Genomic DNA, 27,712 nt, shown 5'->3' with positions numbered 1-27,712 from the left:
TGATTTTATTTTACAGGTGAGGACATTGAGGTCCAGAGGAAGTAAAGTCACGTGCTCTAGATCCACAGCTAATTAATTAGCAGGCCTGTCCCTTTCAGAGCTAAACCAGGGCTTGCTTTTACGGTCATCAGTGTGATTCTCAGCCATCTGGGTGGGAATTACAGTAGTATTTCCAGTAATTTTTCTACTAACAGCTATTAAACATCAAGTTAAGAAATAATTTTACTACCAGGGATAATGTGATAATAATTCACCCTGTTCTCAATGAGAAGCCCATTATTACATTTCTTGGACAAGAATTACTGTTCTTAAAGTAATATTTAAAACCAAGGCTCCAGAATCTGCTGTAGGGAGAAAAGGGTTTCTTTCTTTCATTTTCAGTTATAAATTATAAATGTAATAGTGTTGTAAATGTAAATAACATTCTCAAAAAAAAACCTGGACTTTTTGTTTCTATCGTGCTGGGACACAGGTTCTTTTACAGAGTGATTGACAGAACAGTAAGATTACTATGAAAGTCAGAAAGTATTGTACTTCTATCCATACCCAATCCCCCAGTACTTCTATTACAAGTACTCTCTTAAGTTTACATCTTCTCCAGTCTCTTACATTTTACAATATGCCACACATAACAGTGAGAAACTTACTTAAGCATTGCTCTCTTCTGTATTATTTTCCTACCTAGATGCATTGTGATGGAATATCTTTTTTCTAAAGCCCTAAGCTTAGTGTCTGGATACTCTAGTTTTTCAGGAAGTCCTCCCTACCCTTTTTACAGAGCACATAATTTTTTCTCATGTATAAATAATATCGGTTCCTAATCACCAAATCACTGTCACATCAGTGTTCTTCCTGTGAAATGTCTTGTTTTAACTTTGGCAAGATGTTCTCCCTCCATTTTGAAAATTTGCATGATGTACAAATACTACGTTTTAATCACTGTAAGCATAATTTCACAGCTGGTAGTCTTTTCATGCTCTATATTCTTTCCTATGGTTAAAGAAAGAAAAAGTGGCATGGGTTACATAAAGATGTCCCAGACCTCTCTGCTCATGCTGACATATTCCTTCAAAAAAAAAAAAAAAAAAAAGACTTCTAACTAGATTCATTTTTACTGAAATACTAATTTTTCTTTATCATTTTCAGTGAATGACAAAGTTGAATTGTATAGTACACAGATATCTATACAGGAGAATTTTTTCCATGCCTCAGTGCTTCTGTATCAGATTGTATTGTGTTTGTATTTCCCATGGTTTGGTTTCTTTTTCCTGTCTTCATTTTTCTGAAGGGAGAAGGGATTTTTTTCTCTTATGATCTGTGACTTGTTTTGTATGTGGGTAATTTACTCTTTATTACAAATTTTAACTCCTATTTATGCTATTAGGAAGGAAGAGAAATGCTTCAAAATTAGATTTTGGATTTTTTTTTTAAGGGCTGAATGTGTGTGTGTAAGTTTCTCTTTGCCCCTTCAAATAATGTATAGGATTTTGTTGCTGTTTTTAAAATATTTTCTTATGTTGAACTGTTTTGTTGTTTGAAAGAAATCTATGAAACTATACGTTTATGAGTGGTCACTAGTCTTTCCTTCCAAATTTATATAGTAATAACAATACTATATAAAGTATACTGTATATGATGCTGTTTTATATATTGTATATAATGCTATATTATATATACTATATATAATGCTGTATTATGTATATACTACATATAACATAGTATATATTTATAACATTAAAACTACATAATATATAATACTATATACTATACTTTATATAGTAAATAATAATAATACATTTTGCTATTAACTTCATTTTTAGAATGTTAAGTTTTTTGTAATTTAACTTCTTTGGGTATAAGTCTTGCAATTCTCATATGTTGAGAGAGAAAGGGACAGTTGGTTTTTGTAACTTTTATGTAAATTATTTTGGCTGTCTTCCATTTATTATCATTTTCTATTTTTTTATTTGTGGCTTCTTAAAGTGGAGAGCTTTAATATTATGTTATTGTATTCTTACAGACTGTAGTCTGTTACAAAATGTGTTCATTTCTCTTTCCATTTTTAATATGACTGTATTTAGATTTTCTGTTTAATTCATGATATATTTTTGTTTAGTTTTTGGCAAGTTTGTCAATTTGGGTTATAGTTTCTTTACATCTTAATACTGTTTTTGTTCATTTTATTAATATCTCCTTTTCTCCACTTAAAACTTTTTGGTATTACTGTATGCTGAATGTGTGTATACTTGTGTGTCATAGTTTCTAAACAAGTGTGACTGTTTCCCTCTTTTTTTTTTTTTAGATTCCTAAGCTATTTAAATATTTTTAGACCTAATGTCTATTTTGCATCCAAAGTGCTGATAACAATATGTAAGATTTTAGTACATTTTATGAGTTAATATTTTGTAACTGTCTAGCTTTGCCTGACAAATTTTGTTAGTAAACTTAAAACATTTAAAAATTACTAATCTTCCTAATCTAGTGTCTCTAATTTGGTAACTAGTTTTGATCTTTGTGTCATTCTATCATTCTTGTATTTTAAAAACTTGCCAATGCTTTTCTAAAAGTGAATCATGAATTACGTGAAATAATTAACTTTAAAAGGGGGAAATGAGATATTTTACAACCTATATTTTATATGCGTTAACAGATTATTCAGTGATGTGTCGATATAATCTTTTAAGTTCCTTTATTTATATTAGTCTGTTCATTGAAAATATCTGATGGTTTGTAATTAAGAGAAAAAAGGCAAATCCCATTAAAAACAGTAAAAAAAATCAAGCATGAATCATTTGAGAAGTAACGAGCAGGATGAGGGAGTGGAAAGAAATCTTTACACCTGTAATCTGATACAAGGTAGTTTCTGTACTGAAACAGTAAATTTAGCTCTGAGCTTCCTGGCAAGCAAGAGAAAAAAGGAAACAGGATGGGTTTCATTGTTTTTGTCTGATAAAGCTAATCAGTTTTTCATGAGAGAGAAAGTTTCTGAGTTCTTAAGTTATAAAAGTACGTTGTTAAATATGAATTCTTATATAAGGAATATAATTTATATTTCCATTTTTGTAACTTAATTCCTTCTGTTGCTGTGTTAGCTGCCATGTACCATTTATATGCACCAAGTTACATTTGGTCATACTATGTTCACATCCACTGCTGTCAAAAGTGGAAATAACGCATGACTAGGGTGTATTTATGTATTACCTCTAGAATTGTAGCCATTGATGAACAGGAAACTGAAAGCTAAAAATGTTCAGGAAATGTATTTAGACTTTGTGGAAAAAATATATATGATATTTAACTACTGAAATCCATGGCAGTTTGAAGACTGAAATATTTATATATGCATTTAGTTAAGAGAATAATATGGATTCTTATAATGATGCTGTCAGATGCTTAAATATGATAATAAATACAATATGTGCATTGTGGGCCAGGAAAATTGTGCAATGCTAGAAAAAAAATGCAATGGATTATTATATGTGTTCAGCTATACTCTAAAGAAATAAAACAGCTGGCACATCAATCGAATTCTTCAAGGATGTCTTATTTTCAGAGAATTACAGAGTTTTAGTTTTAGCTTTAGTTTCAGGAAAAGAGAGGTCCCTGTTTTACAAGATAGTCCATTTCACTCTTAGGAAATTCTAATGGTTAAGTTTTATTTTCTTATATTGGGTTGAACTTTGTTTCCCTGTAATTCATTAATATACTCTGTAGTTTTCTTAGTGTTGCAAAGAAAATGATTAATGGATCAAAATTATTTGAAAAGTTAAATATATCCCAAGTGTTTTTTTTTTTTTTAAGGTATTGTGGTATTTTAAATGCCTCAAGAAACACTACCTTATTTTTTAAGTTATTTAAAAAGATTTTTGTCAGATGACATGTGACTAACATTTATGATTGGTAACCTGTATTTTCTTACCGTTTCTATAGTTAGCTATTTTAACAGGATATAATTTATATGGATTCAACATTCTTATTCTTTGATGACAGTATGAACTTTTAATAGCTTCTTAGAAATGGGACTTTTTCTGATATTTTTGTTGCTGTTCTGTTTCAGCAAAAGAGGTCATGAAGACTATTTCACTGCCAGTTTTGTGACTTGAAATTATAGTCACACAAAACATTCAGGGGCCACATTATTGAGAATTCTATTTATTACAAAGTTCTTTCAGGAAATTTAGCTGTATTATGTATAAGCAATTACAGTCATTTTAATAGCCTCATTAAAATTAGCCTCTTTTCAGGATTGATTTGGGCTTGGATCTATTACGGTAATGTGTTTACCTCTAAACTGTTGGGGTGGCCCAGGAATAGGAAGTGCTGACTAACAGAGACTGGGGACTAGGCCCACCCCAGGAGGTGAGGGGCAGCGGTTCCCCAGTGGAAAGTCCCAGAATGCTGCTTCCAGCAGAAGGCAAAATGGGCTGTGGGCTGACAAAACAAGGATTCCTGACAAGGCCAGACCATAAAGGGCCTGGTATAATGGGATAAGGAGTTGTGCTTTAGGCAGTAGCTGATCTGTTGTTGGAACAGAAGGTTCTTTTTAAGAATAACTTTTACTTTCTTCTTATTGTATAGTACATGTTTATTGTAGAAAATTGTAGTAAATATATATAAATCAGTGAAAAAAATAAAAATTTCCTGTAATTTTTTTCCTTTTGAATTTTTTAGCTAATTTCCCTTCTATTTCATTTAACATCTAAGTTACTTTTTATTTGTTTATTTGATACGTTGCTTACTGAATTGTTCTTTCCACAAATTGTGCTTCTGATAACCTTTAAAATTAATTATGAAGGAAATAGGAGTTAATAACATTTAAAGCCTTTGTTTTTGTATGATATAATTATTGTATTAATTTGTAGCTATTTCATGGGAGACCATAGGCGTGATAGGCATAATGAAAACAGACCTGGAAGTCAGAATGGTTCTCACAGGGGAAACAGGAAAAATGGAGCAGGGACTAGGTCTTCCTTGTTCGCCATTATGTCAGTATCATCAGGCACGATGTCTGACACATAGTTAAGTGTTTCATAAATGGTTGTTGACTGAATGGATGAGTTTTCTCATTAAGCACTCTGCGTAGCTCATATTTCCTGCACTGTGGATAATCACGATCAGTTATATTCATTCAAAGTTAAGAGTCTTCGCTGGGCTCAGCCTTTTCTTTCTTTTTTTAAAATGAACATTTAATAAACTGATTACTTTTTTAAAAAATACAGAGGTACGTGCACACACATATAGAACAAAAAGTAAAAATCCTTTATTTCTTTTCCTGAATCCCATTCTCCAGAATTAGCTACTATTAATTGGTGTATTTTTTCCTAGATAATTTCTTGCATTTACAAGTGTATATGCATTTTCTTTCTACAAATAGAATAGTAATTTACATTCCATTCTATAACTTACTTTCCCCCCCTTTTTACTGGCAGTATGTACTTTTCCCCCTCCTTTTACTGGCAGTATGTACTTTTTCCCCTCTTTACTGGCAGTATGTATAGAATGAGTAGAAAGAAGTGAGTGAGTAGGCTGGACATAGGCAGGTCTGCTGGAGAACTGTGGTGATTCAGGAAGGAAAGGAAGAAAGCCAAGAATGTGGTGACAGCTGTGGAATTGGAAAGTAAGATAATAGGAAACACAATGAATAGTTGTAGGTCCCATTGATTAAAGGGAGAAAAATTATATTAAAGTTATAAACCTAGGAGAATAACCAGATGATACAGATACTGAGGTAGATAGAGAAGGAACCAATTTTGAAAGAGTCCATTTTCTTTAAAAACTAGGGATATAAAAGGGTCCTGAAGTATCTGCAGCCTGGCAGTTAGAGATTAAAAACTGGAGAAGGGAAGATGGAGAAATGATAACTAGATCTAGAAGTTATCTTAGTGGAAGTGATAGCTGAAATTAAGAGTGGATGAGGTCTGATATGAAGTGGTTGACAGGGGAAAAGCTGTTGATTGAGAACTACATTTTGAAAAGAGGTACTTGCAATAATAGGGGATGGGGTGAAAGAGAAATCAAGGAGAGAAGAAATAAATAATCTGAGGAGCAGGAAAAGAGTCGGGAGAAATGTTACGGAGATCTCACTTTCATTCTCTTACTCTACATATGACACTGTATTTACTGGATGTATTCCAGATAGATACTGTGTTCTTCCTTTAGTAGTAATACTTAGAAAACTTTGATGTATATTTTGAAGATGAAGTTAGTTTTATCCCTGAAGTTGACTTATACTTGAAAAAGATCTGGGGAAAGTAGTTTTGGTGTCATATGCTATGTTGCTTCTAGTTTCATAGTCTTTTCATCTTGTTTTAATACCTGTGGTCCAAAAAAATATAGCTTATTGTTGAATAGATAAAAGTCCAGATACCTTGTGCATTTTAATTGATCATTTAAAAAGTGTTTCCTGGCATCCATTGACAGATGATTGGATACAGAAGTTGTGGTATATTTATACAATGGAATACTACTCAGCCATAAAAAAGAATGACATAATGCCATTTGCAGCAACATGGATACCTAGGGATTATCATACTAGATGAAGTAAGTCAGGCAGAGAAAGACCAATAATATGTGATACTATTCATATGCGGAATCTAAAAAAATAATACAAATCAACTTACTTAGAAAATAGAAACAGGTTCACAGACATAGAAAACAAACATGGTTACCAGAGGGAAGGAGAGTGGGGAGGGATAAACTGACAGTTCAGAATTTGCAGATACCAACTACTATATATAAAATAGATAAACAACAATGTCCTACTGTATAGCACAGGGAACTATATTCAATTCCTGGTAATAGCTTATAAAGAATATGAAAAGGAATATGTATATAAACTGAATCACTATGCTGTATACCAGAAACTAACACAACATTGTATATTGACTATATTTCAATCAAAAAATTGTTTCCTGGCATTTGAAATTTGGCTAATAAATGTTGAGAATCCGTATCTTTTTGGAAGGACATAGTGTGAAATGAGAGCAAGCTACATTAGAGCTTGTCAGAGTGGAGCCTATTCACAGGAAATATTCTAGAATCAAAGTCAGGAACCTTTGACTTTACTGGGAGTCAGTACAGTGAAATAGTTAGAGTGCAGGCTCAGGAGTCATTCTACTTGGTTCCACTGTTCACTGCCAATATTGTGTCCCTTAATTTCACTATCTGGAAATGATGACAGTTCCTATATCAAGGTTATTAAGAGGATCCATCCTGGAACTTACATTCTGGTACAGAGAGACAGGAAATATGCAAATAAATATATGTGTCAGGTGGTAAGTGGAGGTAAAAAATGGTAGGACTGACTGCTGTCGCTTCTTGCTCTTTCCAGTAACAGGGGAGGCCTATCTGATAAGGAAGTGTTTCAACAGAGACCTGGGAATGAGGGAGCAAACTATGTGGCTGTCTGGGGCAAGAGTTCCAGGTGGAGGCAACCGCAAGTGTCTGCTTCTGAGCCCTGAGGGGGTGCATATTGGAGAAGGCCAGTGTCACAAAAGGAGTGTGAGTGAGAGGAGGAGCAATAAGAAATTCAGAGATAGCCACTGACCGGCCTGTGGGCTTTTAAGTGTAAGAAGGACTGGATTTTATTCTGTGTAGAAGGGAATTCACTGGAAGTATTGCCAGAGTCAGTTTTTTTAAGCCAGTCTTATTGTCACTTCTTTTCTTAAAAATCCTTCAGTTCTCTATTTCCTTTGGAGTAAAGTTCAAATGCTTTATTCTGGCACACAAGGTCCTTCACAGTCAGGCCTCTGCCTATTTATTTAGCATCATCTGCCTCCTTCCCACATGTACCCTTCACTTTAGCCAAATTGTATTACGTGCAGTTCCCTGGATGGGTCATGATGATTTGTGTCCTCATGTTTTTCTGCACACTGTTTGTCCTGGGAGAAACCCTCCTTCTCGGCTCACATGGTCATTGGCTCTGTTTTAGAGGGTCCTCTTTGTGCTCCCAGAGCACCCTGTACCTTGTTCTCGCACCGCTCCCTCCCCAGCCACTTTGTACTCAAGCCACGTAGTCTTGGAATGTGCTGTGTTCTTTTACCAGCCTTGATTTTACTCTTGCCACACCCTTGCCAGTTGAAATTATGCCCATCCTTCAAACACTGCCATCTTTTCTTTATTTTATAAACTTTTCTTTTCCCTACCTTCATAAATACTTAGCTCTCTTGTACTTGATCATAGTTATCTTGAATTAAAATGTTTCTTTGCCTTACCTCACATAAAATCCTTGGCCTTACTCATTTTTGTTTTCAATTGTAGCCCCCAGTATGGGGCCTTGTGCAGATTTCATGTTCAGTAGATATTCATGGTATATAGGATTCATATGATAATTACAAAACTATTGGATTTCAAGCTGTAAAGGATCAAAAGTGGCAGAAATGAACGATTAAAGTGGGATATCTATTAAGGTAACAAAAATTTATTTTAACATAATGTTGATGATGGCATGGTTACTCTGTTTCTCTCACACATTTACTACTAGCACCAGAAATTAATGTGCCCTTTTGAAATGTAGTTTGGCAAAATGTATTCAGACACATAAATGTCCATGTTTTTTGAGCTAGTGATATCACTTCTGGAAATGAACTTAAGAAAGTAATACAAAGTAGAATGACAATTATAATAGCTACCTCTCCTGCTAATGTTGAAGGTTTACTGTTATAGGCACCATGCAAAGCCCTTCATGTACATTACTTAATTTAACCCTCAGAATCCCAAGAGGTGTGGATACCATTAGCTTCATGTCACATATGGGGAAATTGAGGCACAAAGAAGTCAGCTGACTTGCCTGAGCCCTTACAGCTGCTTTGTTGTCAAGCCAGGATTCCTATTGAAACAGGAATTCATACCCCTAATTATATGATATGATAAAAGCCTAGGCACAGAACTTCACAGCCGTGTTATGTAGAATAGAGAAATTGGAAGCAATGAGTATCTAGAAATATGGTCCATCCTTCAATAGAATAATCCTTATTATAGCTTTATTGAAATAAAATTCACATAGCAAAATATTCACCCCCTTTGAAGTATGTAAGTCAGTGGTTTTCAGTATTATTCAGTTTTACAGCTGTTACCATTATCTTACTTCAGAACACTTTATCGCCCCAAAAGAAATCTCATACCTGTTAGCAGTCACTTCCTGTTTCCCTCATTACCCTGCACAATCACCAGTCTATTTTCTATCTCTATAGATTCACCTATTCTGGACATTTCATATAAATAGAATCATACAAATATGGCATTTTGTGTCTGGCTTTCATTTAGCATAATATTTCAAGGTTCATCCATGTTGTAGTATGTTATCAGTACTTGTTTGCTTCTCATTGCTAATTAATATTCCATTGTATGGATAAACCACATTTTGTTTAGCCATCCATTACTTAATGGACATTTAGGTTGTTTCTACTCTTTTGCTATTATGAATAATGCTGTTATGAACATTCACGTACAAGTTTTTGTGTGGACATGTTTTCACTTTTCCTGGAATTGTTGATCAAATGATAACTGTTTAACTTTCAGAGGAACTACTGGACTATTTTCTAAAGGAGCTGCATCATTTTACATTTCCACTAGCCAAGCATGAGCATTCCACTTTCTCCACATCTTTATCAATACCTGATACTGTCTGTCTCTTTGCCAATAGCCTTCCTAGTGGGTATGGAGTGGTAAGGCATTGATTAGCATTTCCCTAATAACTAATGATGTTGATCATCTTTTCAAGTGCTGATTGGCCGTTTGTAAATCTTATTTGGAGAAATGTCAATTAGTATCCTTGGCCCCTTTTTAAACTGGGTTATTTGTCTATTATTGAAAGAGTTCTTAATATACTCTAAGATAAGTCTCATTATCAGATATATGATCTGCAAAATTTTCCTCTCCTGTTGTGCTGTTTTCACTTTCTTGATGGTGTCATTTGTAGCACAGGAGTTTTTAATTTTCATGAAGTCTAATTTATCTTTTTTTTTTTTTTATTGCTTGTGCTTTCAGTTTCACATAAGAAAACATTGCCTAATCCAAGGTCAGTGAAGATTTATGCCTATGTTGTCTTCTAAGAGTTTGATAGTTTTAGCTCTTACACTGAGCTCTTTAATCCATTTTGAGTTACTTTTTGTATATGGTGTGAGGTAGGGTGTCCAACTTTGTAATCTTTTGCATGTGGAGATCCAGTTGTTCCAGCACCATTTGTTGAAAAGACCGTACTTTCCTCCATGGAATTATCTTGGCACCCTTTTCGAATATCAATTGACCATTACTGTAAGAGTTTATTTCTCAGCTCTTAGTTCTAGTCCATTCATCTATGTGCCTTTTCTTACCCTACCACACTGTCTTGATTACTGTCACTTTGTAGAAAGTTTTGGAATCATGAAGTGTGTGTCCTCCCAACTTTGTTTTTTTTTTTTTTTCAGTTGTTTTGGCTGTTTTACTCAGTTTTGCTGTGAACCTACAACTGCTCTAAAAAATAAAGTTTATTTTTTAAAAAGTACTCCTAAATTGTAATGTTGGGATTGTGGTGAATTCTTTTTTCCTTTCTTTATTTCCCACACTTTCAGTAATATATGACTATATTTATAATTTAAAATTTTTAACTTCAAGTTTAACTAATAGAATACTTTTTTTTTTTTAACTCAAGAGGCAACTCTTAGTTCTGTAAATAAAAATCTGAGTTACCTAACTTTCCAGGAAGTGTGTATGAAGGTGAAGAGCTGGAGCGTAAGATTATGGTTAGAATGAGCTGGTCTCGGATTTAATACTCAGCTCCGTGGATTCTCCTTTCTGTCTCCAGTTTCCTACAGTTTCTTCCCACTTTCTCAACTCTCCACTAAAAACCCTCCCTCACATCCTAGCTAAGATTTTCCTCAGAACCTTTAGGTAAAATTTTGGGAGTCTGGCTAGTTTGTATAATTGCCATTGATAAATGGAATGAATGGTGATTGACTAGCATGAGGGCCAGGAGCCAGATAATGCAGTCTGAGCCACAGAAGCCACTTTGATGGAAAGTGATTTTGAGAGGGGGAAAAAGTCATCCAAGCAGAGCTCTTTACTGCCTTCTTTGCCCTTGTTGTGTTCTTTCCATTTCTTTGCATCTGTTAATGTTGTTTTCTTATGAAATCATATGCTGAGGGCAGAGATCTGCAGGTATTGCTGTGGCTAGTTACAAGTTTCGATAGGTACCCAGAGAAGCAGGCCATGTGATGCCAGTGACAGACTGCTGTTCCTAGTTGTTCGCAAGTGCCACTGCAGACTGTGTGTGTTGAAATAGTTTGGGGGCTTTCTTTCGAGTTTAAGCAGTGTTAAAATCTCAGTATATTGAAATACTTTTTATAGGTTTTAGATACAATAGGTATCCATTTGAGGTTTGTTCCAAAATAAAAGCAAGTTTTACAGACCCCCCTTAAAGACAATTAATACCATTGTCAACCACAAGCAAACTTTTTTGTAGCATTATGACTTTGAATTATTAAGTATTAAGATAATTTCCACTGTATTCTTTAGTTGAATTAATCAAAAGAAACGAAAAGTTTTTTTAGCTCGATTTTTTAAAAATTGTGGCATGTTTGCTAATGGCATTTAGAAATGTGAAATCATAATTTTTTCAATTATTGAAGTTTAAACCTATTTTTTTATATAGGTTAAAGAAAAAATATAATATCACAGTTATCCAGATTTCCATAAATGTGCACAAAACCTGCAATTTTATGAGAGAGATTTTTTATCATCAGTTACAGGCTTTGACTTTTGTAGTGTCGTGGAAAAACTATATCCTTCAAATTTCAGACGGTCAAAATTAGTTCTAAATAATGTTTATTTTATAAGACACTTCTTCCCCACTTGAAACTCCATTCATAATACTTGTGTCTTTTTACTATCTCCCTTTTTTCTGGCTTAAAAATATACTTGTGGCCTTGTGCTTCTGGCCAGGATGGAATAACAGAGATGGGACTTACTCTTTTGGCTGTAATCACATAACAAACAAACAAAACCCCAGAAAAAAGCATGTGAAGTTTCAAACACCGAACAACTGGCCACACAGGACAATGATCCCCAAGAAAGCAGAAACAAACAGATGAACCCTACAATTATCGTAGCTTACTGCCTGGAAAGAGTTTCTAGGCTGCAGCATAAGGAGGGGAAACCCAGGCAGAGCCCAGCAGTCTCCCTGAGTTGAGGAGGCAGGGCTGGAGTCCAAGGAGGAGAAGAAAGAGAGAGCTGCACGAGGAGGGAACTCCAGAGGTCTGCAGAGTGCCCCTTACATCTTCAGATAACTACTGATTAGTGCATATGTTGTGTGGAAGCTACCCAAAGCCAAGGACTACCCAAGAGGATTAGAGGGAACGATCCCTTATTCTTTTTCAGGGTTAAGAATAGTTTGTGTTCCCACCAGCCTGAGGGGAAAATCCTTGTAAGTCAAAGGATATTGGGTAGGGGACTCAGAAGAGTATTGCCTCAGCAGTGATGCAGATGTAGCTCTAACCTATAGACTGCTCTGATCTCTTCTAACAAAGCTTAAAAACAGGGGTCAGAAAGATCCAACTGTTTCCACGTAATTTAACTGTATCCCAGAACAAAGTTTCATATGTATAGTTATACAAAAATATCTAGCACTCTATTATCAACAGGATAACAAATAACAAATGCTAACAAAGATGTGGAGAAAAGGGAACCCGTGTGCACTGTTGGTGGAAATGTAAATTGGTATAGCCACTATGGACAACAGTATGGAGATTCCTCAAAAAAATTAAAAATAGAGCTACTATATGATGCAGTTATTCCACTCCGGGGTATTTATCCAAAGAAAACAAAAACACTAATCAGAAAAGATCTATGTACCCATATGCAGCATTATTTACAGTGGCCAAGGTATGGAAGCAACCTAAGTGCCCATCAGTAGATGAATGGATAACGAAAATGTGAGATATATGTGTGTGTGTGCATGCACAGACACACACACAATGGAATATTAGCCATAAAAAAGAATGAAATCTTGCCATCTGCAACAGCATGAATGGACATAGATGGTATTATGCTAAGTGAAATAAGTCAGACAGAGAAAGGCAAATACTGTATGATTTCACTTATGTGTGCAATCTGAAAAAATAAATGAGCAAACATAGCAACAGAAACAGTTACAGGTGCAGAGAACAAATAGGTGGTTGCCAGAGGGGAGGAGAGCTGAAGGAGGAAATAGGTGAACGAGGTTAAGAGGTACAAACTTCCAGTTGCAAATTAAATGAGGCATGGATATGAAATGTACAGTGTGGGGTATATAGTCAGTTAACTATGTAATGTCTTCATATATTGTAACTAGACTTATCCTGATGATCATTTTGAAATGTATAGAAATAGCAGAATCACTATGTTGTGTAACAGGCACTAATATAGTGTTATAGTTCAATTATACTTCAAAAACAAACTCAATTGAAAAAGAGACCAGACTTGTGGTTACCAGAGGTGGGAGCAGGAGTTGGGGGGGCGGGGATTCAATGAAGGCAGTCAAAAAGTATAAACACCTAGTTATGAGATAAATAAGTACTAGAGGTATAATGTACAGCATGATAAATATAATTAACACTGCTGTATGCTATATAGAAAAGTTAAGAGAGCAAATCCTGAGAGTTCTCAACACAAGGAAAGATTTTTTTCTATCTCTATAATTTTTTAACTGTATGAGATGTTGGGTGTTCACTAGACTTATTGTGATATGCTGTATACCTTAAACTTATACAGTGCTGTATGTCAATCATATCTCAGTAAAACTGGAGGAAAAAAGTATCTAGCACTCACCAAAGTAAAATTCACATTTGACCTCCAGTCAAAAACATCAGACTTACAGTGAAGCAAGAGAAATATAATCCATGAGGAGAAAAATAAAAATTAGAAACAGACCCAGAAATGACAAAGATAGAATTAGTAGACAAAAATATTAAGTTATTATGGCTATATTCCATATGTTCAATAAAGCAGAGAAAAGATTGAGAATGTTAAATGCATATGTAAGATAAATTTAAAAGATCCAAATTAAACATCTAGAGATGAAAACTACAATATGTGAGATGAAAAATAAACTATGTGGGATTAACAGCAAACTTGACAGTGCAAGAGAAAAGATTAGTCATCCTGAAGCCATAGCAGTACATACTATCCAGAATTAAAGTCAGAGAGGGAGATAGTCAGACTAGGGAAAAAAAAAAATAAGGCATCAGTGAGCTGTGAGACAACTTTAGGTGGCCTAATATACATGTAATTGTAGTCTCGAGGAGAGGAGGGGTACAGAAAAGTTTTTTGAAGAAATGATGTCCAAAAAATTTCCAAATTTGATAAAAACCATAAACCCAGAGATCCAAGAAATAAAGAAAGAAAAAATGAAACAAAGAATAGATGACAAACGGAAAACAAATAGCAAGGTTTATACCAGACTGGGTCTATAATTACATTAACTATGAATGATCTAACCAGTTCAGTTAAAAGACAAAATTCTTAACAAAATTTTAGCAAATTGACTCCAACAGCTTATAAAAAGGATAAAATGACCAATGGGATTTGTCCCAGGAATACAAGGTTGAACATCAATGTCACATACCGTGTTTAATAAAGTAAAGGCAAAAAACCACATGATCAACTAGTAGATGCAGAAAGAGCATTTAACAAAATCCAACATGCAATACTGCAAAAATTCTCAACAAACTAGGAATAGACAGGAACTTCCTCAATCTGATAAACATCTATGAAAAACCAATAGCTGAAATCATACTTAATACTGAAAGACGGAGGCCTTTCCCTCTAAGATCAGGAACAAGACAAGATGTCCACTATGAGTCACCACTTCTATTCATTGTACTTGAGGTTCTAGCCAGTGCAGTCAGACAAGAAAAAGAAATAAAAGACATCTAGATTGAAGGAGAAGAAATAAAACTCTTTATTCACAGATGTCATGATTGCCTATGATTTTAAAAAATGCTCCTAGAACAATTAAATGCACTTAGGAAAGTTGCAGGATACAAGATCAACATAGAAAAATCAATTGTATTTCTGTATACTAGCAAGTGAACAGTCAGAAGTTGAAATTTTAAAAGAATACTATTTATAGTAAAATAAAAAATACTCATTACCCAAGGATAAATTTCCTGAAAAGATACACAAGACCTCTACACTGGAAGCTGTAAAATATTATACCAAGAGAAATTAAAGAAAACCTAAATAAATGAAGATATATTGTGTTCAAGGATTGTAAGACTCAATATTGTTGTCAGTTTTCTCTAAAGATACTGATTCAGTGCAATCTCAGTCAGAATCCCAGCTGGCAACTTGTAGAAAGTGACAAGTTTTAAAAATTTATATGGAAATGCAAAGGTCCTAGAATAGACAAAACAATTTTTTTCACTTTGTAAAATGTGTGTGTGTATGTGTATCTTTTTATTGAAGTATAGTTGATTTACAATCAACTGTTACAATCAACTGTTGTGTTAGTTTCAGGTATACAAAGTGATTCAGTTATACACATATATATATATCTAGATCTGTTCTTTTTCAGATTTTTTTTCCGCTATAGGTTATTACAAGACATTGAATATAGTTCCCTGTGCTTGTTGTTTATCTATTTTATATATAGAAGTGTGCATATGTTAATCCCAAACTCCTGATTTATCCCTTCCCCGCCTTTTGCCCTTTGGTAGGCGTAAGTTTGTTTTCTGAGTCTATTTCTATTTTGTAGATAAATTCATTTGTATCCTTTTTTTAGGTTCCACATGGAAGTGATACCATATAATACTTGTCTTTCTCTGACTGACTTCTCTTAGTATGATAATCTCTAGGTCCATCTGTGTTGCTACAGATGGCATTATTTCATTCTTTTTTTATTGCTGAGTAATATTTCACTGTGTGTGTGTGTGTGTGTGTGTGTGTATTACATCTTCTTTACCCATTTATCTGTCGATGGACATTTATTTATTATTACTTCCATGTTTGGCTACTATAAATAGTGCTGCTGTGAACATTGGGGTGTGTGTATCTTTTTGAATTTAGAGTTTTGTCCAGATATATGCTCAGGAATGGGTTGCTGGATCATATGATAATTCTATTTTTAGTTTTTTAAGGAACTTCCTTACTGTTCTCCATAGTGGCTGCACCAACGTACATTCCTACCAAGAGTGTAGGAGAGTTCCTCCAAAACAGTTTTAGTGAAGAACAGAGAGGATTTAGTGCTATCTGATTTCTAAAACTTAGCTATAATAATCAAAACAATGATATTGGTGTATAATAATGAAAACAATGGTATTGGTGTAAAGTAAGCAAATAGACCCATGGAACAGAAAATATGATCAATGAATTTTTGAATATAATGCCAAGTCAATTAAATGGGAAAGAGGTTAATCTTTTCAACAAATGATAGTGCAACAATTTAATATTCATATACAAAAAACTAAATCCGTACCTTAATCTGTACCTTATATCATATATAAAAGTTAATTGAAAATTGATCATAGACCTAAATGTAAAGCCCCAATCTGTGATGTTTCTAGAAGAAAATATTTGTGATGTTGTGTTTGGTAAAGATTTCTAAGGTACAACACTAAGCATGATTTATAAAAGAAAAAAAAGATGAATTGGATTGTATCAGTATTAAGAACATCTTTTTTGAAAGCCACCTTTGACAGAATAAAATGACAAGTCACAGACTGGGAGAAAATATTTACAAAATATCTGATTAAAGGCTTGTACTCAAAATATATAAGGAACTCTCAAAACTTAATAAGAAGGAAGTAAATCAGACAAAGACAAATATTATATGATGTTGCTTATATGTGGAATCTAAAAAAGAAAGATACAAGTTGTATTTACAAACCAGAAATAGATTCACGGACATAGAAAACAAGCTATGGTTACCAGGTGGGAAAGGGGTTGTGGAAGGATAGATTGGGAGTTTGGGATTGATGGATACACATTACTATATGTGCAGTGGGTAAGCAGCAAGAACCTATTGTATAGCACAGGGAACTATATTCAGTTTCTTGAAATGAGCTGTAGTGGAAAAGAAACTGAAAAAATATATATGTATAACTGAGTTGCTTTGCTGTGCGCCTGAAACAAACCTTACTACACTTCAATAAAAAAATAAGAATAATAATTTAAAAACTTAATAATAAGGAAACAACCCAGTCAAAAATAGGCAAAAGATTTGAACAGACACTTCACCAAAGAAACTACTTGGGTGGCTGATCAGCCCATGAAAAGATGATCAATATCATGTCATTAGGAAAATGCAGATTAAAATGACAATTAGATACCACTACATACATGTTAGAATGTCTTCAGTTAAAAAGGCTTACAGTACCAAGTGTTAGTGAGAATGTGGAGCAGTTGAAACTGTTACATACTTCTGGTGGGAATACAAAATGGTTCATCCATTTTGGAAACAGATTGCCACTTTCTTAAAGACCTAAAATACACACCTACTCTGTGATTTAGCCATTCCACTCCTAAGCATTTATCTAAGAGAAATGAATGCATATGACCACATAAAGATTTGTAATTAAGTATTCATAGTAGCTTTATTTGTAATAGACAAAAATTGAAAGCAATCCAAATGTGCATCAACAGGCAAATAATTTGCATATCTCCATACACTGGAATACTACTAGGCAATAAAAGGAACAAACTATTGATACATGCAACAGTGTATTTTATTCTCAGTATAATTACAGTTAAGAGAAAGAAGCAATGGAAAAAGACATTCCATTTATATGAAATTCTATAAAATACAGACTATTTAGAAAGCATATCAGAGATTGCTGGAGACATGAGCCAGAGAGAGGTGAACTATAAAGGGATACAAGGAAACTTTTGTGTGTGACAAGTATATTCATAATCTTGATTGTAGTGATAGCTTAGTGGATATGTATATATACATATGTCAAAATTTAAAATTAAATACTTATGTGCAATTTACTGTTACTAGATTTTAAAAAATGTATTTGTGTGTCCTTCAGCATTTATAGCAAGCTGCTCAAATTTCAGAATCACATAAATGACTCAGTTTTTTAAATAATTTTTCAGTGATTAAGTTTGATGAATTGAGAAAACATGTATTACATATATCAAGTTTACTTAAAATTTTAACTTATTAAACAATTGAGAAACTGAATAAATGTTCCAGTTTGGGCTTTCTGAAATTCTGAAGAATTTTCAGAATTTTATATATATATATATAAATGTATAAAATATATATATAAAAATCTCAAATGTTAGATTTAATCATATTGTCAGATTAGAACATTGTTATCCAACTGGATGATAAGTAAAGGGAGAGGAAGGAGAGATTGTTGAAAGAACCCTAAGTGTAAAATGGAGGACATCAACAGAATTCTAGGCTTGGGAGAAATTATTATGATCTTGTTTGGATGACTAGGTATCTATAGTAGGTAGTAGAATAATGGCTCCCTTGAGATGTCCACATCCTAATCCCTGGAATTTGTTAACGTTATCTTACAGAGTAGAAGCGACTTTGCAGATATGATTATGGTTAAAGACTTTGAGATGGGGAAATTATCCTAGATTATCCTGATGAGCCCAACACAATCAAATAGATTCTTAAGAAATTTAAGAAAGAAAAACTTCCCTGGCTGTGGCCAAAGGGAGATGTGACTCCAAAAGAATGATCAGAGAATACAGTATTGCTGGCTTTGAAGATGGAGGAAAGGGGCCATGAGCCTGGGAATGTGGGCAGCCTCTAGAGGCTGGAAAAAACAGGGATTCTCTCTTGGAGCCTCCAGAGGGAACACAGCCCTGCTAACACCTTGATTGTAGCCCAGTGGACCTACTTCTGACGTCTGCCCTCCAGAACTATAAGATAATTTGTGTGTTTTTTTAAGCCATTGAGTTTGTGATAATTTGTTGTGGCAGCTCTAGAAAACTAACACAGTATCTAAGGGGATAAACCTCAGAATTAATCATGCTTTCCCAGAGGACTGCAATGGAAAGTGAACTCTCTGATACCGGAGTAACTTTTTCCATTCCTTGGGAATTGTTTTCCCTTCCACATATCAGACCTCATTTTCCTATAAAGTGAAGTGAAGCATCTATTTATTCTTTAAAAGTTATTCTAAATATTAAATATTAGAGTTGAAATAAACCTTAGATACCATTTTTGTCTAACCTCTTGAAATTTACAGGTGGAGAAACTGAATGACAACCAAAGATTCCATAGCTAGTTACCAATGGATTTGAGTTTAAATTCAGGCATGGTTCAATCCTCTCTCATATATACCTTTAATTAAAAATTTGTCCTGGAAATGTGGAATATATGAGTCACTCCAAAGAAGGTGTTTACTTAGGGAGGTAGACAAATCTTTATCTGCTGGACAGGATTAATTAATTAACTTGTCACCTTGGAAGGCCCTGAGGAGCCTGACCCTGAAGAGATGGATTAAGTCACATTAACAAACTTCACTGGTCAGTAACTAGATCTGCATGCAGAGGCGGTACCAACTCAGGGTTTGGGAGATGGTAGGGCCACATCAAAAATAAAGTTGCCTTACTTCTTCCTGCATAGAATCTGTTACAGTCCTAAAGATTCCATTTTTCCCCAGACTTCTCTGCAAATACCAAGCCTCTCCTGTTATGGAACATTCATTTGTTCTCAAAACCCAGTGCCCAGACAGAGGCCTCTGGTCATCAGGCTTGGGAGCAGCACTCTTTCCCTCCTCTATCCTCAGTCCCTGTCTTCCTTCCACATTTTCATGGTGGGGAATTAAGGTGGTCAAGGTTTTTGTTCCTTCTACGTTTTAGGCTTTGTTCGCAGACCTAAAATGCTATTCTTGGACAGTTTTACTCTTGGACATACATGATGGACCCTTGGAAACATATAGTGAAAACGTGTTTTAAGTCTGCTTAATTTATATTACAATGCTTTAATGAGACTTTAGGAGGGTGCGATATTATACAGAATTTTTATCTTAGGTTTCTTCCTTCTGCATTCCAGCTTTCTGAGTCATCTCTTCCTCCAATTACTCTTTAGTGTATACTCAGAGATTGACAGCGAGGTGTGGTCCTGTGCTTTTGACTGCCCAGGTTTAAGTCAAACTGATATAATTAGTAAATCTGTTATTGTATGTATGCACAAACATATGCTTACAGTGCACTTCCAGGATGTATTAATTATGCTCGAGTTTTCTTGATTACTACTATGATTAGAATAGAGTATTATTTTTGCCCTGTGGTTGAACTCTAAGGTATGATGTAATTCTCCAGATTAGATTTTTCAGAGTAGATTTAGAGAAGGAATATAGTCAACTGGAAATGATATTTCAGTACTGATTCCTTCCAGTCTCACATTTTACCATCTTTATATTGATTGCTTTTGAAAATCACAATTCATTCCAGTGTTTATTGAGTGCCTCTTTTATGCCATCCACTTACACTAGGTTAGGGGAGGAGGGTTTCAAAAATGAACAGGACACATCCTCTGCCTATACAGTGTTTACAGACCTTTGCCATCTGTTACTGTGTTGGCCTGTTCTTAGAAATCATCAGCAGACTTGGAATCAAGCTGTTTGGCCCTAATGAATCAACCCAAGTTAATCTACCACTGTGGCACAGGTAGAAATTTAATTTTTCTATCAGAAACATGAATAAGTAATAGAGGCTCACTCCTATCGTCTTTACCCTTATCAGAATGTAAGTTCCATGGAGATAGAAATTATTTTCTGTTGTTTACTGCTATATCTCCATTGCCTAGAACAGAGCCTGGTACATAGTAGGTTCTCAATAGATACTTGTTGACTGAATGGGAAAATGAGTCCTTATCTTTCAGCTTTCAACTAAGATGTATGTTAGTATTCTTCCCCCTGAGCTGGCTGCCTGCTCCTTTATGGATATATTTTCCTTAGATCCCACTGGTTGGAATTTAGTCAAATGGCCACACTTAGCTGCACGGGAGGAAACGGGCTTCATTCTGGAAAGCTCCATGTCTAGTTAACAAGTAGAGGTTTTATTACTAAGGAAGAAGCGGGGAAAAGGATATGGAGAATTACTAGCAGTCTCTGTCACAACTGTAATACAATTTCCGACAGATGTACCTTTGAGCTAAGGGATGTCGTGACTTGGTGTGAAGCAGGCTACGAGTGAGAGGTAAGAGGCAGTGTGTAAAGTCAAGAAAGTACCAGAGGTGGATTCTAGTGCTTGCCTCAAAAGAAATGGTGTTATTTGAACGGTGGTGTGATATTAAAGGACAGTGAGAGCAATAGTACTTTGAAAGTGCTGTGAGTTTTTTTAATCTGTCATTAGTGATATTGTTGACTTCTTCAGCGATGGTTTGAGTTTTTAAAACTGTTCAGCTGTACTGCCACAAGTCCTAGTAATCAGAAGTGAGGTTTGGATGTTAAAAGTTTTTGAGAACCACTATTTTATTTTCTTAGAAGTAATTGCAGCTATGCTTTTAAGTACCTGGTAGAATCTGATAACTCCTCAATGTCTACTGTCAACCCAGACTTCTCTCCTGAGCCAGGCCTCGTCTCTGACTGCCTTCTGGATATCTCACAAGCACCCCTTGCTCAATCAGAGTTTGCTTCCTCTACATAGAAGACACTCTAAAATGTTAGAATTAAATTGAACAAAAATAATAAAAAGTCCTGATAAGTGCAACTGAGAAATGTTTCATCTTTTTGTCCTAAGTTAAAAAAAAATATCATGGAAGTAATATATGCTTCGTGTTAAACTATTTAAATGATACAAAATGAAATCTAAAAAATGGGAATTTCTTCTTGTCCCCTCTCCCCACAATCTCTTTCTCCAGAGGTAACACTTTTAATGATGGTTAAATATGTCCTCCTTGTATATATAAGCAAATACACATTATTTTCTTCCTAAAAATAGGGTCATACTACAAATTTTTTTGCAGCTCACCATTCACTTACTGATACATCTTGATGTCTTTCCATTTTTTTGTGTCATCATTAGAAGATTGTTTATGTGGAGTGCTTAAGACCTTGCATGTTCCATATTAGTGTTTCCAGAGTTCAGCTGTCTTAACACGAAGGAAAAACAATGGTGAAAAAGACATTGTGGCACGTAATGGGTAATATTTGTGTAATTGTAACCTAGTGCTTTAAAATGATTGTATGCACCAAAATCTGTAAACAACTAGGAGGCATGGTTGGTTGCTGCAAGTAATTACGTTATACCACATTGTCTGTACCACATGTATTATCCCTTTGTGACATCATCAACTGACTTTTTTGTTGTTGTTGTTTAAACAGCCCGGAGAACGAAATCATCACTGGGCCCTATGTATCATAATACATTTCATGTCTTACAATGATTCCTTTTTTAGTGGATGGACATCTATAAAACCCTTTCTCAGTGCAGTTGTTTTGATGCTTTTGGAATATTTAGACTCTTAGATCAGTGATTTCCCTATGGATTCATCTCATCTTTTTCAAAGACTGCATAGTATTTTTATAGTGTGAATTTGTTGGTTTTTTATTTAAACATTCCTCTTGAGGAGAAGCTTTAGAATACTTTCATTTAGCTATAGTTGATTCGGCTATAACTTAAGCAGTCTGTAAGTGTTTAATTGATGAACAGATCTATGCCTGTGCTCTTCCTACTCTTTTTTTTTTTTTTTTTTTTTTTTGCTCTTCCTACTCTTAAATCATTACTTTTCATTTCCCTGTGACTCCCCTGTGTATTTAAGCTTGTAACTAGTTCTTTCTTCTTAAGCCTTCACTTTCCACTCCCCTTTCACCTAAAGCATTTTACTTGTTCTCTTTGTAAGGCTAGAACAAGTATCAAAATTTTCACCTGTCACTTTTACATCTTATACATTCCCCTTCTACTTAACTTTTACACTACAATATGCTGCCTTTCTCTCATTTCTAGTTCTTAACTTCTCAACCTTTACCACTGCCCAGTGCCCTTGGGAGATGCCAGGGGCTACATAAAATCAGCATTTTTTCCTTAAGAAAGCTTTAGCCTGATACTTATTCTTAGGAGATGTCCCATTTTATTCTAAATAGAATCTTCAGAAATATTTGAGAGGTAATTGCATCCATAAAATAAGGACATGCTAAGAAAAAGTGAGCAGATAATAAAAGAGTATACGGAAATAAACATTTAAAAAAATTCTTTGAACAAGTTAAATGACACACTGGACATAGCTGACAACCAAATGGTGATCTAGAAATTCCATCAAAGGAAATTTCTTAGAATATAGAGCTAAAAGATGGAGATGGAATTCGAGAGAAAAATCATTATTTCTAAGCCCTGTGCACCTTAGAGTCATCTGAGATGCTTTTTAAAAACACTGATGTTCTGACCACAGACCAGTTAAATCTAGACTCTCTGAGAATAGGTCCAGGCATCGGTGGCTTTTTAAAGATTCCCAGGTGATTCTAATGTTTATCCCAGAAAAACATGTTTAGGAGACCTGAAGGATAGAACCAAGATGCCCGAAGTCTGTCTAATAAGACTTCTAGAAGCAGAGGATGGACACTGAAGAACACAGTAGGAACTTTCCTGAAATCCCCAAAGACTTATCTTCAGCAATTATGCACCAGGATGTTAAGGCCCCTGCAGGAATTAAGGAAAGAAGATAGATTCCACAATATATCCTGGAGATATATCCAAATTCCAAGAATAAAGAAAATTCTTACATCTTCCACAGAGAAAAATGGGAACCACCTTGTGCATTGGGGAGGGAGAGAAATCTACCTGGCCTAACTGATCTGAACAGCGTCTGCTCTCTTCCCCAGGTATGCCTCTCTGCTTAATTCCTCTGGCTTTCTCCTGCTCTTTTTGATGCTGACCAGGCTCCCTAGGGAAAGCTGTTCTTGCAGTTGGTGTTTAGAAGGCAGTTTGCTCTTCTTTGTTCTCTCCTTCAGACTAATCTCATCTGCGTTCTAGTTCAGTGATACAACTTTTCTTGTTTTCGAGCTGAGAGCTTTACAAATATTTTTGTCACTCCAGTGTCATCTTGGGGGAAAGTTGATAACTTAGTACTGTCTTTCAACCTTTGGCATTTGGATGATCTAATATTTTCTAGATTTATTGGTTGTTGTTTTAGTACTAATATAATGCTTGGCCTCCTACTTATTTAAGAACAGTAATTCTTCCAAGTAAGCAGTCAGAGAAGGAGTAATTATAAATATGGTCTATGAACTTTGCTTTCTTCAGTACTTATTGAGAAGAAAAGTGAGTTTACCAAAGCATTGTATGTATCTAAGAGATACAATAAAGGAGGAAATAATTTGTAGCTATAAAGTGGTAGTTCCATTTAGTATCCTCTCTCCTCTCCTGTCTTCATGATTGGACATCCCAGAGCCTTTGGTCCCTGAAGAACTGATGCAGGAGTCACTTGGGAAGGCTCAACTCTGGAATTGTGCTCAAAATGTGAAAGGCATCCTCAGTTAAGGGGAAAGTAGGAGGATTAAAGAGAGAGAAGTTAAGTCTGGCTGACCATTCTGTTAAGTTAATTACTGTCTACTTCGGCCTCAGATTTCCTTTTCTTTCTTTTTTAAAAAAAATGTGGTAAAATATACATAACATAAAATGTGCTATTTTAACCATATCTAAATGTACAGTGCACTGACAGTGAGTACATTCACATTGTTGTGTAGCTGTCACCACTCTTCTCCAGAACTTTTTCATCTTCTCAGACACAAACTCTGTACCCAGTAAACAGCTACTGTCTAGTCCCCTTCCCCCCAGTCCCTGGTAATCTGTCTTCTACTTTCTGTCTCTATAAACCTGCCTATTCTAGGTACCACATAAAAGTAGAATCATACAATACTTGTCCTTTTGTGTCTTGCTTATTTCACTTAGCCTGATGTTTTTAAGTTGATCTGCATTGTAGCATGTATCAGAATTTCATGCCTTTTTATGGCTGAATAATACTCATTTTAATAATATATGATACATCTATGCACACATACCATATTTTGTTTATTGACAATTGGATTTTTCCCCATTTTTTGGCTATTGTGAATAATACTGCTTTGAACATTGGTATGCAGGTATCTGTTTGCATCTCTGCTTTCTCTTCTTTGGATACATACCTAGGAGTGGACTAGCTGGACCATATGGTAATTCTATGTTTAATATTTTGAGGAACCAGTAAACTTTTCCACAGAGGCTGTGCCCTTTCACATGACCACCAGCAATGCATGAAGTTTCCATTTCTCTACGTCTTCACCAACTCTTGTCATTTTTCCTTTTTTGATAACAGCCATCCTCCTGGGTGTGAAGTGGTATCTCATTGTGATTTTGATTTGCATTTCCCTTATGACTAATGACGTCAAACACATTTCCATGTGCTTATTGGCTATTTGTGTATCTTCTCTCACATGAGATATTTGTGTATCTTTTTTTTAAAGGAGAAAAAATAAATGTATGAGATGTATAAGAGTATTGTTCGTCATCTCCCCGTTCCCTGCTCCAGTGTGGAGGAGGGAAATTAACTGGGGGAAAGCAGGTGAATAAATATAGTGTGCAGTTTCATATAGGTGTATTGTCTCTCAATATTTGATCTCATTTCCTCTGCATGCGTATTTCTCTCCCTCATACATTATGTCTTGTCTACAAGTAGATAACTACTTCTGATGCTCTTGTGTTAACTGGACTTGAATGTTTGAGGGAGGCCTAGGGTTGAAAGTAAATGAAGGAGAGGGTATAGCTCAGTGGTAGAGCACATGCTTAGCATGTAGGAGGTCCTGGCTTCAATCCCCAGTAACTCCATTTAAAAAATAAATAAACCAAATCCACCCCCCCCCAAAAAAAACCCAAAATAAAATAAATAATTTTTAATATAAAAAATTTAAAAAAGAAATTTAATGAGAGCTTTCCAGTTCATCCTTACATGGGTATTTTCAAATTTATTTGCACTTACCCTGTATTAAGTTACAAGCCTTAGATATACCTCCTTCCTTGTGTTTTCTTTCATGTTTTAGTTTTAGGAGACTGAAAGCCTTTGTGGTCCAGGCACGTGTATACTTAGAAAGAATGCTGCTGTAATTTCCTGTGCTTCCAGCAAAGTAGCCAGTTCCTATATTCTTTTTTGTCTCCTTTCTGGAAGCTCTCCTGTAAGTAGGATAATCTGTGATACAAGATACCTGTATTTTAAGAAAGGGAACAACTACACAGTAAGTAATATACATGGAGAATTAGTGGATAAAGCTTTAAAGTGACTTCTTATTTGGGGGAATATGACAACTTAGTTATGTTAACTGAAGTTTTCCGTATACTGTTGATGAAATTTTAAGCGTCTCATTTTTCTGTGACATCTCAGGTGTTTGCTGACTAGCACTTTGGAGAGTGCATGCTTATCTGGCATGTCCATAACAGAACGAACTGTGTGTTCCCTCTCTGAGGCACTGGGCAACAATTTCCCCCTTTGGACAGTTCGAAACAGTGAGCTTTATCATAGATTAATATCCATAGCTACATAGTGATTTTAAATCCAGAATAAACCTAGACTGGGAAAGAAGAAAAGGCTCTTATGAAAAAAGTGAAACTTTCTCAATGTCTTATAGGTTTTTAGGAATTGTCTGTTCTTACTGCCTTTTTTTTTTTTTTTAACTAATGCTAGATCAAGAAAGAAGTTTCTTTAACGTATTTGTTTTGTCTGCTTACAAAAATCTATACCCCAGATGGCATAAGTGGAATTAAAGGAAGATACCTGGAAAGTTCAGTTTATTTCTTTATTCTTTTAGATTATCTTTCTTTGAAAGTTCAAAAAGTTTGTGTCATGTTTATTTTTTGTTTTAATTATTCATACTACCTTATATGGGCTTCATACTATTCAGAACCATTCAGAAATTACAGAGATTACTTATATCCCTTGAAGTGGTAGAAACCAAAAATGAAGAGCAAATTCTTTACCAAATGAGATTTACAAAACTTGCAAATCAACTTATACAAGTTCCCTATTTTTTTGAATTTTAGCAAGCCATTGTTTCCAGTGGGGAGGGTTGGAATCGAAAGAATTTGTTTTTTGATTGACAGTATTTTCATTTAAAAATTTAGTTGATCCTTAAATGATGAACATTTAAAAGAAAGGCATTGCCTTTGGATGTGTTGTAGTCATGGTTTCTGAATGCTTTGTTTTTAGTTTTTTTGTGATACTTGTGTTCATGCATGCACGCTCTCAAATGGTTTGAAACTAAATGGCAGACATCGTGGCACTTCACCCCTAAATACTTCAGCTTGTGTTTCCAAAGAATGAGGATATTATTGTGTATAAAACCACAATACAACAGCCCACCCCAGAAAACTAACATTTTACAGTAATAATAAGGTAATGTGCAGTCTGTTTTTCCAGATTTTTCTATTCTCTCCAAAATGGACTTCCATAAAATTTGTCCCCCTAATCCAGGATCCAGCCAAGGATCACACACTGCAGTTGATTGTTGTGTCTCTTTAGTCTTTTTTAAAGCAGAGCAGGCCCATTTTCTTTTGTTTTGTTTTCTTTTTTCTTTTTTCTTTTTTTTTTTTGGTCTTTCATAACATTATTATTTTGAGGAGTCTAGGCCACTTGTCTTGTAGAATGTTCCACAACTTAGTTTTGTCTTTTCTTCTTGATTGGTTTCAGGTTAATTTTTTTTTTTGGTAGGAATACCACATGCATACCTCCCCTTACATCACATCAGGAGGCACAGTGATACCAATTTGTGTTCATATAGGTGATGCAGAGTTTGGTCATGATGTAGATCACTTGTGTTAAGGG

At 34.9% G+C, this 27,712-nt stretch overlaps 1 protein-coding gene and 1 long non-coding RNA gene across 6 annotated transcripts in view; one reads left to right on the top strand and one right to left on the bottom strand.

The window, feature by feature from the left end:
• The window catches only part of FKBP5 (FKBP prolyl isomerase 5), a 93,347-nt gene that overhangs the window by 11,117 nt on the left and 54,518 nt on the right, over nucleotides 1-27,712 (top strand). The gene's annotated exons all lie outside the window — the stretch shown is intronic.
• Nucleotides 6,144-9,533, bottom strand: LOC116658256. Its single transcript, XR_004313543.1, has 3 exons — nucleotides 9,450-9,533; nucleotides 7,978-7,983; nucleotides 6,144-6,153 (listed from the first exon to the last, which is right to left on the bottom strand). It is a non-coding gene; the product is annotated as an uncharacterized LOC116658256 (long non-coding RNA).

The sequence above is a fragment of the Camelus ferus genome, chromosome 20, assembly GCF_009834535.1.
Source record: "Camelus ferus isolate YT-003-E chromosome 20, BCGSAC_Cfer_1.0, whole genome shotgun sequence".
In the NCBI taxonomy this organism is placed as follows: Eukaryota; Metazoa; Chordata; class Mammalia; order Artiodactyla; family Camelidae; genus Camelus; species Camelus ferus.
The sequence above is the reverse complement of the archived record's forward strand: the minus strand, read 5'-3'. Positions and strand labels throughout refer to the sequence as shown.